The sequence below is a fragment of the Podarcis liolepis genome, assembly GCF_965112155.1.
Source record: "Podarcis liolepis genome assembly, chromosome: 3".
In the NCBI taxonomy this organism is placed as follows: Eukaryota; Metazoa; Chordata; class Lepidosauria; order Squamata; family Lacertidae; genus Podarcis; species Podarcis liolepis.
In genome coordinates this window covers 32,625,640-32,643,630 of record NC_139557.1, presented here as the reverse complement: position 1 = coordinate 32,643,630, position 17,991 = coordinate 32,625,640, and the positions used below count along the sequence as shown (strand labels likewise).

The 17,991-nt window shown below is 42.4% G+C and overlaps 1 long non-coding RNA gene across 1 annotated transcript in view; it reads left to right on the top strand.

Moving 5' to 3' along the window:
* LOC310703506 overlaps window positions 1-17,505 on the top strand; it is a 48,446-nt gene extending 30,941 nt beyond the window's left edge. The window contains exon 3 of the long non-coding RNA XR_014524202.1: window positions 17,475-17,505. This is a non-coding gene — a long non-coding RNA (uncharacterized lncRNA). The remainder of the gene's footprint in view (window positions 1-17,474) is intronic.
* The last annotated feature ends 486 nt before the right edge of the window (window positions 17,506-17,991 follow it).

Here is a 17,991-nt window from a genome sequence, read left to right as displayed (position 1 = left end):
CTAAGGTGGTGTCCAATGCTTCCAGGGCTTTTTCTCTTTGCATATTTTTGTGGGTGAGCTGAGAGTTTGTTTGGACCCTGTGTAAAAACCTGCAGTCTGAGAGGGAGGGTACACCAGAAAGCAAATGAATAGATATTTTTTGTGTGTGTATTGCTAACTTTGTATGAATGTAACATTTTATATATAGCTATTTTTTGTACAAGATGTCTGTTTTCTATTTTCTCCTATTTTCTGAGATTTTTTAAAAATATATTAAGCAGTATAAAAATGGTGTAAACAATAAAATACATGCAAATACAGTGGTACCTCGGGTTACAGACACTTCAGGTTACAGACGCTTCAGGTTACAGACTCCGCTAACCCAGAAATTGTACCTTGGGTTAAGAACTTTGCTTCAGGATGAGAACAGAAATCATGTTTTGGTGGTGCGGTGGCAGCGGGAGGCCCTATTTGCTAAAGTGGTACCTCAGGTTAAGAATGGTTTCAGGTTAAGAATGGACCTCCAGAACGAATTATGTTCTTAACCCGAGGTACCACTGTCATAGAAAAGGGGTTCCACATATCACAAGGAGAGGAGAGACACATATAGGTGTGTCCCAATGGCAGTCTTGAAAGAGTTCATTATTACCACCTTTTTAGATGTGTGAATTTGTACCAATGTGTCTTCTTAAAGAGTGTAATGACAGGCTTATGACTGGTGAATTCTCAGAAGCTGGAGGAAGAAGATTTGTGAATAGCAACTCATGTGGTCAGTGTCTCTGTCCCCTACAGTTCAGACTAGATAGTGCAGACCAATGCTTCTTTGCCATAGTGTCCTGAGATGTTTTATGAAGAATAGAACTTCCTTTCATATTTCACAGAAGGAACTTCTATGCTGTGCTGGAACTTTACTTACAGTGCAATCTCACACATCTCTAATCTGAAGTAAGTTCCACTGAGTTCAAATGGACTTCCAGGAAAGTGTTAAACCATACCTTTAAAGCATTATGATGTGGCTTCTAACAGCCATGGCTTCCCCCCAAAGAATTCTGGGAACTTTGGTATGTTAAGACTGTTGAGAATTGTTAGAGGGCCACTATTTCCCTCACAAAACTATGATTCTCAGTGCGTTAACGGTTGCCATATGTCCTCTTTTTCGAGGACACATCCTCTTTTTCATGGGTAGAGCCATCAAAGCGATCCATAGTTAAAACCAGAAGTCAGCAAATGTGTCCTCTTTTATTTGCTCTTCAAAATATGGTAACCCTCGTTAACAATCAATCCCCCTTTGCAGGGAACTCTAGGAATTGTAGTAGTGGTGTCAGGCTTCAGGAAATTTGCTTCCTTCCCACTTTGGCAGTAGATAAGAGAACAAAGAGAAAGGAGTCTCTTACCGGTCAGAAACTTTTAATGATCACAGCGAGAGAACAAAGAATCCATTCCTAGGAATGAAGGTGCTCCCAATTAAGGGTTCCACCCACTTCCTCCCTAGTCACCCACGTCACTACTGTGTCTTGTAACCTGATCTCGCAACCACTGTGCTTTCTGTGCTGCCACCTTATCTGCTCTTCTTGACCTTGAGCTGAATGCTCTCTCTCTCTCTCTCTCTCTCTCTCTCTCTCTCTCTCTCTCTTTCTCCCAGTTCTTCTCCTCTTAGCTGTTCCCCACCCAGTACTTCCCAGATTCTGCCTTCTGAACTTTGTCCCTCTGCAAACCACTGTTCCAAATCTATACTGTCCTCCTGCTCCTGGGAAGATTCAGATTATGGATCTGGAGCAGGGGGAGGGGGAGGCTCCTCAGTACAGCCCTCCTCAGCACGGTCCCTGACACCTGGGAGCAGAAGAAGAACCTCCTAACAACCTTCAGCTCCCTTAAAGGTAAAGGGACCCTTGACCGTTAGGTCCAGTTGCGGACGACTCTGGGTTTGTGGCGCTCATCTCGCTTTATTGGCCAAGGGAGCCAGCATACAGCTTCCGGGTCATGTGGCCAGCATGACTAAGCCGCTTCTGACGAACCAGAGCAGCACACGGAAACGCCCTTTCACCTTCCCGCTGGAGCGGTACCTATTTATCTACTTGCACTTTGACGTGCTTTCAAACTGCTAGGTTGGCAGGAGCAGGGACCGAGCAAAGGGAGCTCACCCCGTCGTGGGGATTCGAACCGCTGACCTTCTGATCAGCAAGCCCTAGGCTCTGTGGTTTAGACCACAGCGCCACCCGGGTCCCAAACTACAGTACCTTTAACAAACTACAGTTCCCAGAATTCTTCAGGAGAATTCTTTGCTTAATGTGGTATCCTAGTATTTTAAATGTGTGGTCTTAGCGTAACTGTTAACGCTGCCCTTTTCTAACCACCACAAATTAGGTGGTTCAGATGTGAAGAATTCTGAAGTGCACTATACAGAGCACTTTTTGTAAGTACTTAATGCCATTTTGACAGATGCACTTCTGCTTGAGATTATTTCCCCTTATATGCAAAGGAACATTTAAAACTCAGTATATCCCTCCACAGGAGTCTAGGTTACTGATAAAGCTGCTCCACAGAGATTTTACAGACTGGGAATCTCCCCGAGTCAGGAATTGCAAGTTAAGCAACTAAATATTTCAAAATAGTATCTGTTGTACAATAAAAGAATCTCTGCAGTTTATGCCTGCTATTCCAGAATGGAGCACTGGCGGAACAAGCTTTCATTTTAATTCTGAAATGTTTCACTGGAAGGCTGAAGAGGCAAGTGCCTTGAAAAATAGGCCTTCCCCACAGAGCGATGTATTCTGTAATTTTGCATGTTATATGCTTGCTTAATTTCTGTAACCCAACACTGCTATATTTTTCACTTGGAAAGGTATAACTATATATTTTCATGCAAAAGAAACAGAGAACTTGGGGGGGGGGAGAGAAACACACACAAAAAATGAAGAATCTGAGGATAATTTGATGGGAGAGGATAGTATAGATTCCTGCACTGTACTAGAGACTATTTCTTTCCGCTTAGCTCCCTAGATGATGGTGGATGATCAGCTAGCTGATTTGCAGTCCTTTAGAATTAAATGTTAATTTAAGGAGTCAGGCATTGGCAAGTTTGGGTTTTAACTAGAATGTCCGTATAGCTGATTTGCAGAGGTTCAAGAAAATGTTAATTAAGGCTCCAGTACCACTGGAGAGGTTTTATATCTTCCCCGGGCGGCAGTGATGTAGTGCAAAGAAACAGAAAACAGTAACTGCAAACAAAACATGATGATTTGCAACATTTAAAGAGAGATGTTTTAATTCCATGGCAGCAGCTCCAAAGCAGTTAGCACCTAGCGGTTGTGAATCACTCCCTAGGCTTCCTATCCTGTAACCACTAGCCGACCCGCTCCATGGAATCCCGGAATGACAATATGCACTTCTGTTTAATTAAAATAGTTTCTGAAGAACTTCTTGCAAATGTGATGGAACACCTCAAAGCAATTTTCTGAAAAAGCGTGTTAGGCTCAATTTCTCTTTCTCGAGACCCCATTCTTTAGATTAACAATGGAATATGGGGAAGGGGAGGGGGAGATGAATGAGGAAATGATATCTAGTTCAAAGTACCACTTGAAGATACTTAATGATTATGCAGCTTTCATGAGCCTCACTGCTAAATATGTGTAGAAGTGCAACTGAACTCAGACCTGCACCAGAAACATCTCTAGGTGTGTGTGATGGATCAGTCTGCTTCTGGTTCCTGACAGTTATGCATGTCTGCATTCACACATAAATTCTGTCCCATTTCCTCATTCATCTGCAATTGTCATTAGTCCGCATGAGAATTCGTAAAAGTTCTGCTGAGTCAGACAAAAGGCCAATGCAGTTGAGGCTCCTGTTCTTACTGTGGCTAACCAGATGTCTATAGAAAGCCTAGAAGCAGGAGATGAGTGCAACAGTGTTAGGTATAGCAATTTAATCCACTGAAATTGTGAACGCTTGTATGCATTATTATGTGTTTACATTTCATTGGTTGGTAACTGAATTCTAGAGAGTTCTCTAGCAGTTCTTGTGTGATTGGCTAACGTTGATCACATGGGAGGTATCTAGTGAAGGAGAGACTCCACTTTATGTGAAGCAAGTGTTTTAGAATCCACTGTGAACACTACTAAGTGGAATAGAGTGTTGGCGTGCTTCTTCTCAGCTTGAAGGAAAGAGAGGAAAGCTGTAAGAGAAGGTAAAAGTGGAAAACTCTCATAGGGGCTGCAAGACATCATCTAATTGAGATGCTGAGATCTGGAAAGAGAGGTAAATGCGGTGGTTTGGAAGTTAGAAGAAGAGACTTTAAGTCCATGCTTGAAGAAGCATGTAATTGTAAACATAATGTTGTAATTCATCTAAAACTAAAAGTTTCTGCAAGTAAAATTTTTGAATGTTAAAGTCTGGACATTGGTTTAATTTCCAAATAAGTGTGCTAGTCATATGATTTCAGCTTCTTAGCTGTGATTTCACTACTCTTACTTCAACAAACAGTCCTCTCTTCACTTCTTGTGTTTCCTGAAACTGCTTTTCAGAGGCAGGCTGTCTCAGGTTCTGGAGGTAACACACAGCCATCATTACCAGTAGACCATTGATAGTCTTATCCTCCATTAATTTGTCTAATCCTCTTTTATAAAGCCACCTGAGTCGCTGGCCATCACCACATCTTACAACAGTGATTTCTATAGCTTTAACTGTGCACAGTGTGAAATATTTCCTTTTCTTTGTCCTCAATCTTTTAACATTCAACTTCATTTGATGACCCCACCCCACCCCTGGTTCTAGTGTGATGAGAGATGGAGAGAAATGGAGTTCCTTACATGAGGTGGAGAAAGTCGATAGAAAAAAAATGAGCCTTCGATGAGGGATTTTGTCCGAAGTTTTCTGGAAGTCGAACAACGCTGGGTGGAATTGAACACCCCACTATTGCAAACATTGCATTACATATCAGCTTGCCAGAATGAATGTTTCCCCCTCCCCTTTCCCCACATGCTGTTCTTGGGGTTCTCCTGATCCCTCCTGAGTCCATTGTGGGGGGTACATGGGGAGAGGAGGGGGGAGCCTTGTAGCACAAGTAGAGGTCCTTACACAGGGCTTCCACAGATAGGCTTCATTAGGTGAGTCAGTCAGTGCCTACCATGTCACCCCTGTTCACATGCTTCCTGACAGTCTGCTTCTATGTTGACCATTAGGCTGTCACTCTTCGACTTGTTTGTTTGTTTTATATACTGCCCTATACCCGGAGGTCTCAGGGCAGTTCACAGAATAAAATCAAAATATACAACCAAAAAATACATAATCAAAATAAAAACAACCACCCAATACTCCCCCCACAAAAAAACTCCACATTTTAAAGGGGCATAGGATTTAGCCACCTCACCACATGAATACATGTCTTCCTTTCACTGGTGCTAACAACCAACAAATATTCACTGACTCCTCCCCAGCACTAACAGGCTACGTAGATGAACTGGTAGGTCACAACCCATCACCATGTTATCTAACATGGTTTGCAACTACAACCAAATAAATATGGGGTGTGGGGGGGATGAATGAATGAGTCCCTAAATTCATTTTTAGGTTAAAAGTGGGTCCCAGGTATGAAAAAAACTGAAGACTACTGATCTAGACAGCATGTGATATCAGCAACCTTTGTAAATTGCCATGTGGTCTACACAACCCTGTTGAAAACACCAGCTGCCTGTATTTCTAATGATGTAATCACCAATAATAATCCCCTCAACAGCACAGGCTCCCTCCCAAAATTGAATAATGGGGTGGTGGGGGAGAGAGGAAAGGTTAAGGACCAAAATGAATATAAATTAATCACCAGGTTATGTACCTAAATCCTGTTTCATAAAAGTATACTCTGGCCAAAACCCAGGTTTTCCAAGGTGTAAACACGAAAGGGAAATAATTATTCAATAAAGGCCAAAAGCCCTGTTGCTTTATTCATGTAAGTGGACCTATTGACTATGTATGAGTCAAGCAAGCAGGATATGCAGCTCCCATAATAAAAGGAATTATAACTAGGAGTAATGGGATTAAATTAAAAAAGAGTTTTGGAAATGCTTTCTTTTTTTTCTTTTTTCTTTTTTGCATATATATCCAGTAACAAATGATCTATTGTCTTGGCATTGCAAACTCACAAACATTCACCCTAGGGCAAATATGAACTATTTCTTCATATTTCACAAATAGGCTCTGATTTCAGAATGAAAACAAAACAAAACCTTGGTATTGAACAACAGTTTAGCATGCAACTCATCCCAAACCCTTGTTATAAGAGGGGATCAATACATACCTCGATGTGTTTGTACATTAGAGTTGCATTTATTTCATTCTAGGAAGAGCTGTTAACAGATTTTAACATTACTTATACGAATGATTACATGTATGCCCTTTTGTATCTTTTTTTAAATTTGTTTCTGGGGTCCAATATTTCTTGGAGACGTCTTGAATATTGAGTTTCTGGGCGCTACTTCAAACCTGCTCTATTTAAGGCATATGTGAAACAAAACAATATTTATCACATATGGATGTCTGGGTATGTTCAAAATACTTTCTAGTGACTGTTTCTCACATCTTCCACATACCCTTAGCTGCATGCCATTCTTTTCCTGTTCTATCCCCATCACTTGCAATCCTGCACATAAAAGCAAGGAATCTGCACAATAGTGGAGCTAGGTACCTCAAACTGCTTGAGTTTCATGGTACCTTTCATCTCCTGTGGACACCAAGAGGGTGTTTGGTGATTGGAGGAAAGATGAATAAATTTTAAGGGAGGGGAGAGTCATCTTTCTTTTAAATATGGGATGGTCAACAGTTCATTTTTCTTCCTTCCTTCCTAAAACGAAACAGGCAGCAACTTGGCTGTCCTCAGCTGCCTGGACCTGTTCCAAGGCAAAGGACATTGTACCTCAAGGCCGAAAGCCACCCCCAAATAAATAACTTCACACTGACACATAATTTTGGTTTACGGTTACTGGGCAAATTTTAGACCACAACTTTATTGATTACAGCAAAGTGAGTGGTATTGGCTTAGGCATTGGCAACAGACTATAACTGACTCCTGCCTCTCTGACAGAAAGTCTGGAAGAGTAAACACCAAATAAGGGAGCAACACCAATGTAGATCAACCGAAGCTCACCCCAGGGTTCCTGTGGTCCTGGCATGGCCCTAGCCCCTCAAGCAGACTTCAGGTGAGATCCAGGACCCCCAGATCCCTTTAACAGAATACCCTTATTCATGGAGGGGCAGGTGATGGCCGCACCGCACCTCCCACACAGCTCCTCAAGCCAATGCCTAACTGCCAAACCTTACAAAGTTGTGATGATTGCCAAGGGGGTAGGCAAAAACCAAGTGGCCAGTGCCAATCTGCCAAATGGAAAATTTCTTACCCGGTCCCTGTTCCAAAACAGGCGACCACACCATGTCCGAAGCAAGGCCGAAGCAAAAAAACCAACCCATAGGGACGGGAGGGCGGGTGTTCAGCAGCGCAAAGCAAGCGCCATTGGCCACGTCGTGCTGCCGCTTTTATAGCCCCACAATCACGCCTCCGTAACCGGATTGGCACAAGCAGCCTGGCGTGACTGTGGGGCCATACTGTACAAGCTTGTCCCCACCCCAGGACCCTACCAATAAATTGAGGGGTGTCCCGAGGCCTGCACGCAACCAGGACCCTCTCTGAGGAGGATCCCATTTATGAACACACACACACAATTCCATGTACAGTTGGATCTTGCTTCAGCTATGGCAATGGAATAGCATCCTTCAGTGCATAAGAAGCAGCGAGTAAGTTGAAGAGGAGCAGGGAAGTTCTATGACACTCATAGCTCCGGTTTCCTGCAGAGGGCAATGGGCAGGGAACTCAGTAGGAATGGCTGAGGTGTTTCTTCTACTGTCTCACCCAACGACCTGCAAACCTGAGGCAAACGTCTCAGTCTGCCTAATGGTAGAGCTGGCCTTGATTCCATAACACAGTGTCCCTTGGGAACAGTGCAATGTTATGCTGTGGTGTCATTTTCATGGGGTTTTCTGGGAGTGGTGAAGGGGAGTGGCAGCCCCCCAAAAGGAAAGGGAGAATCAAACCCCTCATACTGCTACTCCTTCCTAGGGCTGCCCTACGTCCATGTATCTGGATTTTGTGTCCAGATTTTCACTTTTTGAAATATGGCAACCCACCACTACCAGTTACCAGACAAGGAAAGGAAAGGAAAAAGGAGTGTGTGTTGGGGGTGGAAATTGTTAAGGGGTGCTTTCGTGATAGGAGGCATTTTTCTGAGCTTCAGATTGGCTTGAAAATAAGGATCTATTTATATTGTTATGGGAATTCAATTGGGCTTCTAGAATGAATGGGTTGTTTCCAGCTAATTGGGACAACTTCACTGGATATAAACACATGTAATTGAAACACAGTTTAACATTATTATATAGTTAGTATATAGTTACTTATACCCACCCCTTTTCCCTGACAGTCAAGGCAGCTTACTGATAAAAATAACAACAGCTAAACACATGAGGAAAAGCAATAATCAGATTTGTACTCTTGTGTTTGCTAGAAATCATACTAAGAATGTCAATGTCTGTTCTAAGAACTACTTCTAAGACATGAATAAGTTTTTAGTGGGCAAAAGCCTGGAGCAAGCATAAATTCTTTAACTGGCCTTATATAGAACATTGCCATAACAATATAAATTGAAATTTCCCATTGGAAACAGAGGAGGCGAAAAAGAAGAAGGAGCTTAGAACAATAAGTCTCCAGACTTAATACAAATGGATTTGTAGAGTCAGATTCAAAGATGTGTAATTAACACTTTCTGAAAACTACTACATAATCTATCCTAATTTGAATGACAGTTATAATGCCATCCAGATGACAAGGACTATGAAAATTTAGCCAGAATCCAAAAAAAAGGTCAAAGGGATATTGAATGTCTTTATTTTTCTTTTTTTGGTCTAAAAGCCCTGAAAAGTAAGCATCCCAGACACTGCTTCCAGCAGTTATGTAATTACCGAATTGTCAGTAATTGTTTATTATGCTATTTGCTCTTTTCTGCATTGTTTCTGCAATTTGCATTTTATCAGCAAGCCGCAGTCAGTAGGAATCAGATGCTGTCGGTTTGGGAACTGCCTTGAAACCTACATTAACATTCATGTCTCTTGACAACCCCCTCAAGTTCCGTCCATGTAACAAAATTCGCCCTTGTTCAAAAGGCCACATCATTCTTATTTATGGATTTGGTTTTTGCAGAAGGGGGGTGGGGAGAGATTTCATTATGCATTGTACCTAATACCCAGACCGATGCAAAGCAGCCATTGTGCAGTCATTAGAGGAAGCGAGAGACCTAAAAGTGGCAATGTGCAGCTTGGGTAATGAATGTTTGGACAACTGAGAATCCCATTGGTTTTGCAGACAGAACTGGTTGTGCATTGTAACAGAAAATGAAGTGCTAACAAACAAACAAAACCCCTACATGATATCTGTAATGGCTTGGGTCTCTCCCACAGAAGTGAGACAACTCCAGCAGTAATTATCTCAGATTTATTGCTTAAACATGTAAATCACTGTGGAGCTCAGTCCTCGGCATCTTCTCCCAAGTTTGCTGTTGCCAAGTCTGAGCTCCGCCTCTTCCTCCCCAGCAACGAAACCCCTACTTTCGTTTTCTTTCTTGTTCCCGCCTCTCGCATGTTCTTGCGAGCCTACGCGCTTTTGGACAGGCTATTTCCGGTGCCCCTGCTTCTGAGTCCGAACTTGAGCTGATCGTTTGTGTTTCCCCCCTTGGACTTCCCCCTTCCTGCAATTTGTACTCAGAACTGAAGTTTCTCCTACAGATCGGCTGCCCTTCCCTTGTTTTGCATTCCAGGCTTATCTCGTCTCCTTGGCTCTCAGCCTCTGCTAGCTGTGTCTGGTCTCTGACAACATCTCTCCAACTTCCATATATTTTATGCACACACAGCCCTAAGGCTGAGTCTATACATGACACTCAACCACCGTTTCCCGTTGTCTGCAGGCCACCTGCACTCTGTTGCCAGCTAATAAAGTAAAACCAGTTTTGCACATCCCAACTCAGTTCTCACTGGGATGTTGTTGTGTTTGTCCTTTTGCTCTTTTTAAAGCAAAGCAAAACAAAACAAAACAAAACAAAACAAAACAAACACCTGTTTTGTATATCTGCATATTTTAGATACCTCCCTAGCATACTGATACCCAGGGCTTTTTTCCCCCAGCCAGAAAGTGTGTTCTCCTCCATGGAGAGTACGTGTTGCGGTGGGGTCTAATAGGACACCCCCTTTTGGTTACTGGGTGGGACCATTTGGATGGCCATGACTGTGACTGGACCAATTTGGGTTATTGGGGAGATTTAGATGTTACCATTTAGAGGGTTGGCCCGAAGGTTATATATTCTTGGCATGCAGCTTTTTTCAGTCTCTTTTGCTGCATGCATCGGATCGCCCGCCCACCCTTCCTAATTTAGGGCTGTTGCGTTTGACATTGCTATGCCTGTCATGAGGTTGTCTGCTTTTAAGGCAGGGGCCTGGTAGGAATTTTGTCCATTTGGCAGATTGGCTGGTGCCATTTGGTTTTTGCCTACTGTGTAGCAAATTGTCATAACTTGTAAGGTTGCGGTTAGGCATTGGTTAAAATTTGGTTGGTGGAGGGGTAAGGGTTGGCTGTGCCTGCCCCTCCAATGCTGCTGCTGCAAGGGAATTCCATTAAGGAATCCAGGGGTTTGCCGTTCTTTCATCCGTACCCCTGAATAGGGCTTGGGCCGCGCAAGCCCCTGGGAGTATGCGGGGAGAGGTGAGGGCCTGTGGCTCAGCTCCATTTCTCCCCAATATTGTTTTCCCTTACTGGCTTTCACTGGAATCTGGAAGTCAGTTCTGTCCCCGGGCAACCACTCACATTTATGTATTTTAATAAAGTTGTGGCCAAAATTATGCCAAAAACCTCAAACAAAAATTCTGTGTGAATTGCGATTTATTTAAGGGGTGGCTTGGGGACCTTGACACGCAACTCACTGCAACTCATCCAGCTTGAGTAATTGGAGGGACTGATATAGGTATGCAAACCAATGATTCTCCAAATCCAAGGAAAAATAAAAAAATATATAGAAGGGCACACCAACCAGCAAGAATAATCAAAGATAGAAGGGGATTTCAGGGGTGGCATAAATTAAATTTGGTCCAACATATGGTGGAAATATAGACATGTGGACATAGTGATAAGAATTTAGTCACAACTAGCATTCTTAACCAATGGTTTTTAACCATACAATATGCAAGGAGGGAGAGAGACTGTTTCTCTTCTGATTACATTATTCACCCCAAGTATAAATCATTGCTTCTACACATACAATTGTTCAGCCTAGCAGTAATTCAGGGAATAAAGACTGATTCAAGGGAAACAATTCAAAAATAGGAACTTAAGCTGTTTGTTGCCTTCTCACACTACACCCAAAGAAACAAGGCAGGAAATGATCCAGCACATCTCCATTTTATAAGCACTTAGATCGGGAATAAAATATTACAACTGTCAGTTTTTGGTCTTCTTATAACTGAGTTTGTATTCTTTTTGCTGTTTGGTACTGAAAATTTGAGAATAACTTTCAGAAAAAAGTGGTCTGTACTCCAGGGGTTATTATACAGTGTCTCCATGGAAGATCTGTGGTGAAAGAGTTGTATAAGGAAGATATAGCCCAGGAAATAATCACAATGTAGTAAAAGATTAAGCCAGAAGGACAGGACGGCAACAGCTAATACCACACCCTTGAACATGTTCCCTACCCTATATGTTTATTTATTTGTGCTGGCAGCCAAGAAATTAAGAGGTAAATTAGTTCCTCAATCTTGAACGTTCTTTCTGTTCTGCTATAGCTGATAGCTAAAGAAATGAAGTGAAATAATTGCATACACAGCTACGCCACACCACACACAACACTGAATGTTGTCACCTTCCCTAGCAACTAGGCACACACAAATGAGAATTACCAGTCAAGAGGGGGCAAGATGCCAAAGAGAAGGAGGACTGGGAGGAAGAAGCACACTTGACCCTGCCACGCTTATTTAAGCACACAAGTAGTAATGGCAAAGTGGTTAAGCAGTCAATCCTTCTTCCCAGGGAACTCTGGGAATTGCAGCTCTGTGAGGGGAATAGGCTTCTCTTTACAACTCTCAGCAGCCTTCACAAACTACAGCTCCCAGAATTCTTTGGGGGAAAGCCATGGCTGCTTAAAATGGCATCAGAGTGCTTTAAATGCATTGTGTGAGTGGGGCCAAAAACAGTTCATGAAAGACATATGGCAGTGCTAGTCTTCAAAAGATATGCTGGGAAAACACTATATTGGCCCAAACAAAGACTAAGTAAGAACAATGATTTCTGCCAGAGACCACTGCCAGAAAATAGGGGTTATCCCCAAGAAATGGAGATAGCTGGAGAGTGCATGATCCTTTGGCAATGTTACTGATCGTGCAATGAAACCCTCCTTGAAAATGATAACAGATTGAATATTTGCTATGAAAACCCCAGATCTGCCATTTAATTTAATGGAAACCTGTTTGTTTGTTTTTAGTATATTTGAAACCCTGAGTATTCAGTGCAAAGATGCTGGTTAGATGCAACTGGGAGTTACAGCATATTGATTTAATTTTCCACCTGATTGAACGTGTCAGCATGAAAACTAAAATTCACTAAACATTTTGCTTTAAACACATTAAAAATGGGTCATGGGAATGTCCAAGGGAAAGGAACGCAAAATGCCTGGAATAGGTTTTAAACTGGTTTATTTAAAGATACGATATATATATTTCTTTTTAAAAGAATAATAATCTTCTGAATACAGAAAAGCACATTTAGCCTAGTAAACTGGGTTCTCCTCAGGCTGTTTTTCTCTAAATGCCCCACAAGCCCATACATAATATACTACGAACTAGAATCAATGAGCTTCTTCTCTCTCTATCTTTAATGTGTGTACTGGCATTTGTTGACTATATTATCCACTTTATTAAAAAAAATGAGGGAGATATTTCATGCAGGGGGAAAGGAAGGATCCCTTCACACAGTAAAGGTTTTAAGCACCCTTTCATGTCTTCGAAACAAGGATTGAATGCTTAAACTGGGGAAGGGGGAAGTGTGCATATGTCAGGCATGCCTGCTCCATTTCCCTCCATCCTTCCCACAGTGAATGGGAATGCCTGATCTGGACCTGTAAACCCATTTGGCTGAACATACCTACAAGTTAACCAGGAAGCTTGCATCACCAGGGGCCAGATTCTCATTATGTGTTCAGCCAAATGTGCCAGCAAGCCTTCTTGCAGACCTAACAAGTGTCCCTATTTTCCAAGGACACTGCCAGATTTACAAAGCTGTCCCAGTTTCTGATTTGTTCCTGGAATATTCCACTTTTCCTTAAAGGTAAAGGGACCCCTGACCATTAGGTCCAGTCATGACCGACTCTGGGGTTGCGGTGCTCATCTCGCTTTATTGGCCGAGGGAGCCGGCGTAAAGCTTCCGGGTCATGTGGCCAGCATGACTAAGCTGCTTAGTAACAAGAAAGCAACGCAAAGCCGCTTGAGCGAAGACACAGGAGCGCTCCCGTTGTGCTCAAGAGGCTTTGCGTGGCTATCGCTGAAGCCAGAAGAGCAAGAGGGATTGGTGCGCACCGATCCCTCTTGCTCTCCTGTTTTCAGCGATAGCTGCGCAGCCTGCATTCACTCCATAAGATGCACACACATTTCCCCTTACTTTTTAGGAGGGGAAAAGTACGTCTTATAGAGTGAAAAATACAGTAAGTAACTATATGACCTTTAGGAGACATCTGAAGGCAGCCCTGTATAGGGAAGGTTTTTAAATGTTTAATGTTTTATTATGTTTTTATATATGTTAGAATGGCTGCGGGAGGCAGTGGCTGTGGGAGGCAGTGGAATACAGAAGTGCCTGGCGTGCTCTGGTCCATGGGGTCACGAAGAGTCGGACACGACTAAACGACTAAACAACAACATGTGTTGGAAGCCGCCCAGAGTGGCTGGGGCAACCCAGTCAGATGGGTGGGTCATTATTATTATTATTATTATTATTATTATTGAAATCCTCATTTTCAACAGAGAAATATTGGAGGGTTATGCGCTTGCATTTTAGCTGTAATTCCACGACACACTTATCTAGAGCTCAGTGGGCCTTGCTTCTGAGTATACACGTATAGGATTGCACTGTCAACATTGCCTATATTGAAACTGGGCTGCCCAAAGATTGAGGTGCAAATCATCCTAAGTAGAGGTGACATTATCCTTGGAATTGTTTCTTTCTTGAAAGAGTTTGGCGCTAGTGCATAGAATGTTAGCAGCCCAGCATAAATCCATTGAGATTTCCTAATGGTATAATTTAAGGGCTGAGGTGTAGTCTGCTACTGGTGCTGTTTCCTTCCCTTACTCAATGAACAAAATGTGCTTGTGGGGAGGGGTGTGCATTTTTGCAGCCCTGTTAATTGCTTGTGTTGGTGGCTCTTGCTTATGGCAATGCACCTTAATGCACAGAAATTACCAGTCTTCACAAAAGCAGCACCAATCAAACAAGTAACAGGTATTTTTTCTTCCTTCTCTCTCTCTCTCTCTCTCTCCCCACCCCTATTGTTATTTTTCGCTTTGACATAAGTAAATTCTTTTATATATTTCCTAAGGCATTGCTATCCATTATTGCTGATTATCTTCTTAAAAGGCTGAGAGTAGTCAACACTTCCCTTTTACTTTGCCTTCAAACTAAAGTCAATTTATTGCTTTATGCATTTATACTGGAAAAATAAAAGACATGTCTAATTGTACATGCAGAAATGTGAATAGTCTGAAAAGGAAATGGACCCAAACAATTAGCTAATCCTTGCAAATGAAGCCCATTTCCTTTTGTTCTTGGAAATGGTAATTATTCCTTACAGCTATACTTTCAAGCTGATGTGTAGGAGTTGATTTGTTTGGAGTCCATTGTATAGTCTCCCTCCCCCCCCCCCTTTTATCCTTCCTAGATTAGCAATGGTAGGCTTTGTTATTTTAAATAATCAACCTCAATTAATGTAATCTTGACTTACGGATGCACTTGCTTAATAACGTGCACACAAAGATATTAGGATAATGGTGGGGGGGTGTTGGAATTGTGAACATATTTAGCCACAGCCCTGAGATGATAAATTTTGCGTGTAGGATGTGTACCAGAACTATGGCACGGGAAAAGGGAATTGTTATTGACTTAATGGCTAATTTCTCTCCTTGCGTTAACCAAGGGGCAAGCTACTAGATGTTACACACAGTTGCATGTAATATTGTCCTGCTGTTGAAATGAAAAACAGCCTGGGGAGCTTTTGCTGTGAAGGGAAAATAGCAGGAGGGAAGAGGCGCTTAACCCTTTCGTCACCTCCCATTTTTCTTCTCAAAATCACCCATCTTCATCAGTTTTTATGCCCACAGCAGGAAAAAGTTTAATGGCAGTTGCTTTTTATCTACCATCTATTATTTTACTAGAAGTGTAGACATCTATGGGCCTGAACTGGCCACACATGACACAGCATCCCGACTTGTCAAAACACTTCGTTTCACAGAGACAAGTAGTTCCATAGTCTCAGCCATTCACATAAGAATTCCGTGTAGTAAACAAAGATGTCTAACTGGTGGCTTGGAAGCTGGATGCAACTGGGCTTGGTAAAAATGTTTGCCCACAACATATGGAGGGCACCACATTTGCTACCCCTGCAATGGGACTTACTTCCAAGTGGGCTTGCATGAGTTTACACCACAAGAGATCCTTCTTGCTGCTGCAGATACTTCTGTCACATGAATCTCTCTCCCAAACCTGTAATTTACCCTTAAAATGTGTTACAGGAAAAAATAAGAGCCTCTAATCAAAATACTCTTTTCCTCACTACTACTTGCATGGGAGCCAACTCTTAGGAGCCAAGGGGCCTTCGTCCCCATCCCCCCCCAATAATATATCTGAGGGAGCTGGGGGGCCCCAAAGTTGATGAGTGTGTATGCACATGTGATTGATTATGCAGGGCACGGCTTACTTGCCCCTCCCCCCATATTTTATTCAAGTTGGCACCCCTGACTACTCAGTTCTCCCCCTAAAAATGGCTTCTAGACACAATGGCTATCTTCTGCCCCCGCTGTCAGAGGCAGAATGCCTATGGAAAACAATTGCTAGAAATCACTAGCCAGGGCTTTTTTTCAGCTGGAACTCACCAGAACGCAATTGCCATTATAAGAGAACAGGGGAGGTGTTCCAGTACTTCTTTTTTTCTAGAAAAATAGCACTGGTGAGAGCACTCTTCTTGTGAGCTTCCCATAGTTATCTGGTTAGCCACTATGAGAATAGGTTGCTGAAGTAGATGGACCTTTGGCCTGATCCAACAAGGCTTTTCTTATTTTCTTCCAGCACCAAAGACCAGACACCTAAGTTCTTTATTTAGCTTTGAGCTTCCTAGGTAAATTTTAGACATGACATTAGCAACTGGACCATTAAATGTATCCCTGGAAGAACAAGTGCTTTTTGATGCTACTCCTTCATTATGTCATACAGTTCACTAAACTGGGTTGCGCTATTTGGTTGATTTCTTAGTAAACATTAGGCATTTATTCATTCCATTTTTTTGTTGTCCCAAAAGTGGGCTCCTAAGCAAAAAAAGCTATACAACTAGAAGAATCACAGGTGTTTACTCAAAAAACAAAAATAAAGGTGATTATTCCCCAGCCTTGACAGATAAGGAAGCTAGAAACTCGAGAAGGAAGATTCATCACCGACACATTATCTAACCACTGTACAATGTTCTGTACTATGGAAATGGGATTTGTGCCTGGCCTCAAAGGCTACCAGTCACTCGCTAGACTTGATTGCAGCGTCTTGAAAGAGGCATGAATGTGTGGCAAGGCGTAGCGTAATGTGATGCCGAAGTAAAAGCTGCATGATTTATGATCTCCCAAGGATTACAGAACTTGTTTCTATCCCTGCTTGAAAAACAGCTTGACACATGAGTGATGCAAAGATATTTGTTCCTGTTCTTCAGCCTGGGGGGAAAAACCCACTAGGCTCTTTTTTAAATACTTTTAAGAATTTGTCAGATGGCGTTTGCAACACCTCACTCACATCCCCTTCAACTGGACTACGTATTAGGTAGACATCCATTTTTGAGGGAGGTCAAAAGTTAAAATTGTCACTGTCTGAGATATGGAATGTATATTAAATGTGCCATATTAACAATTCAAAACGTTATGGAATGATAACCCATATATGTGTGTGTGTGCATATATATATGTGTGTGTAAATGTAAGGAACAAATTTAAAAGGTACTGTTGTTGCCAAGTGTGTTGTTTTTCTAGGAGTGGCAGTGGATTACAGCTATACCCAGCTATATGAAAAAGTGCATGTTGATTCTGAACTGAGCTGGGGGCAGGGATTATGGCCACACAGAGAAAACCAGCACTTTAGGGAGGCAACTATGAAGTAATGCCATACCACAAATCTCTCTCAGGTTTTGTTGCACCATTCTCCATCGGTTCATGAGAAAACAAACTGCATTCAACATTATGAAAGGTAAGGTAAAATTTCTCTGAAATGGGTGTTGCTTTGCCAAGCTTGCCTTATTTTCAAGGGGTGTTTGTGAGTGTTCTTTCATTCTGCAAATCCAGTGGTCTGTACTCTGCAGACTTACTCGGTGCCTGTGTTTCAGTTATAGCTGAGGGGAGAAGTCATGAGGTAACTCTTTCTGTGGAGATGTCTTCAGAGCAGGAAGTGTGCGTAGCTAGGGGGGCTGCAGAGCACTGGAAGAATGTTTACTCACACAACACCCTCAGCCACCTACAATTGTAAGGTAAGGTCCAAACTCCGCATCCACTGGAATTCCATAGCGCCCAGAGAAATGGAGGCAGAAAAATGGAAGCCACTTTTGCTGGGGGGGGGGGGAGGGTTTAAAACTTTGGAGGTCAGGTTTAGGTGTGACACCTATAAACATGCTGCTTTTCTGTGGCATGGAATTTCGGATGTACAGT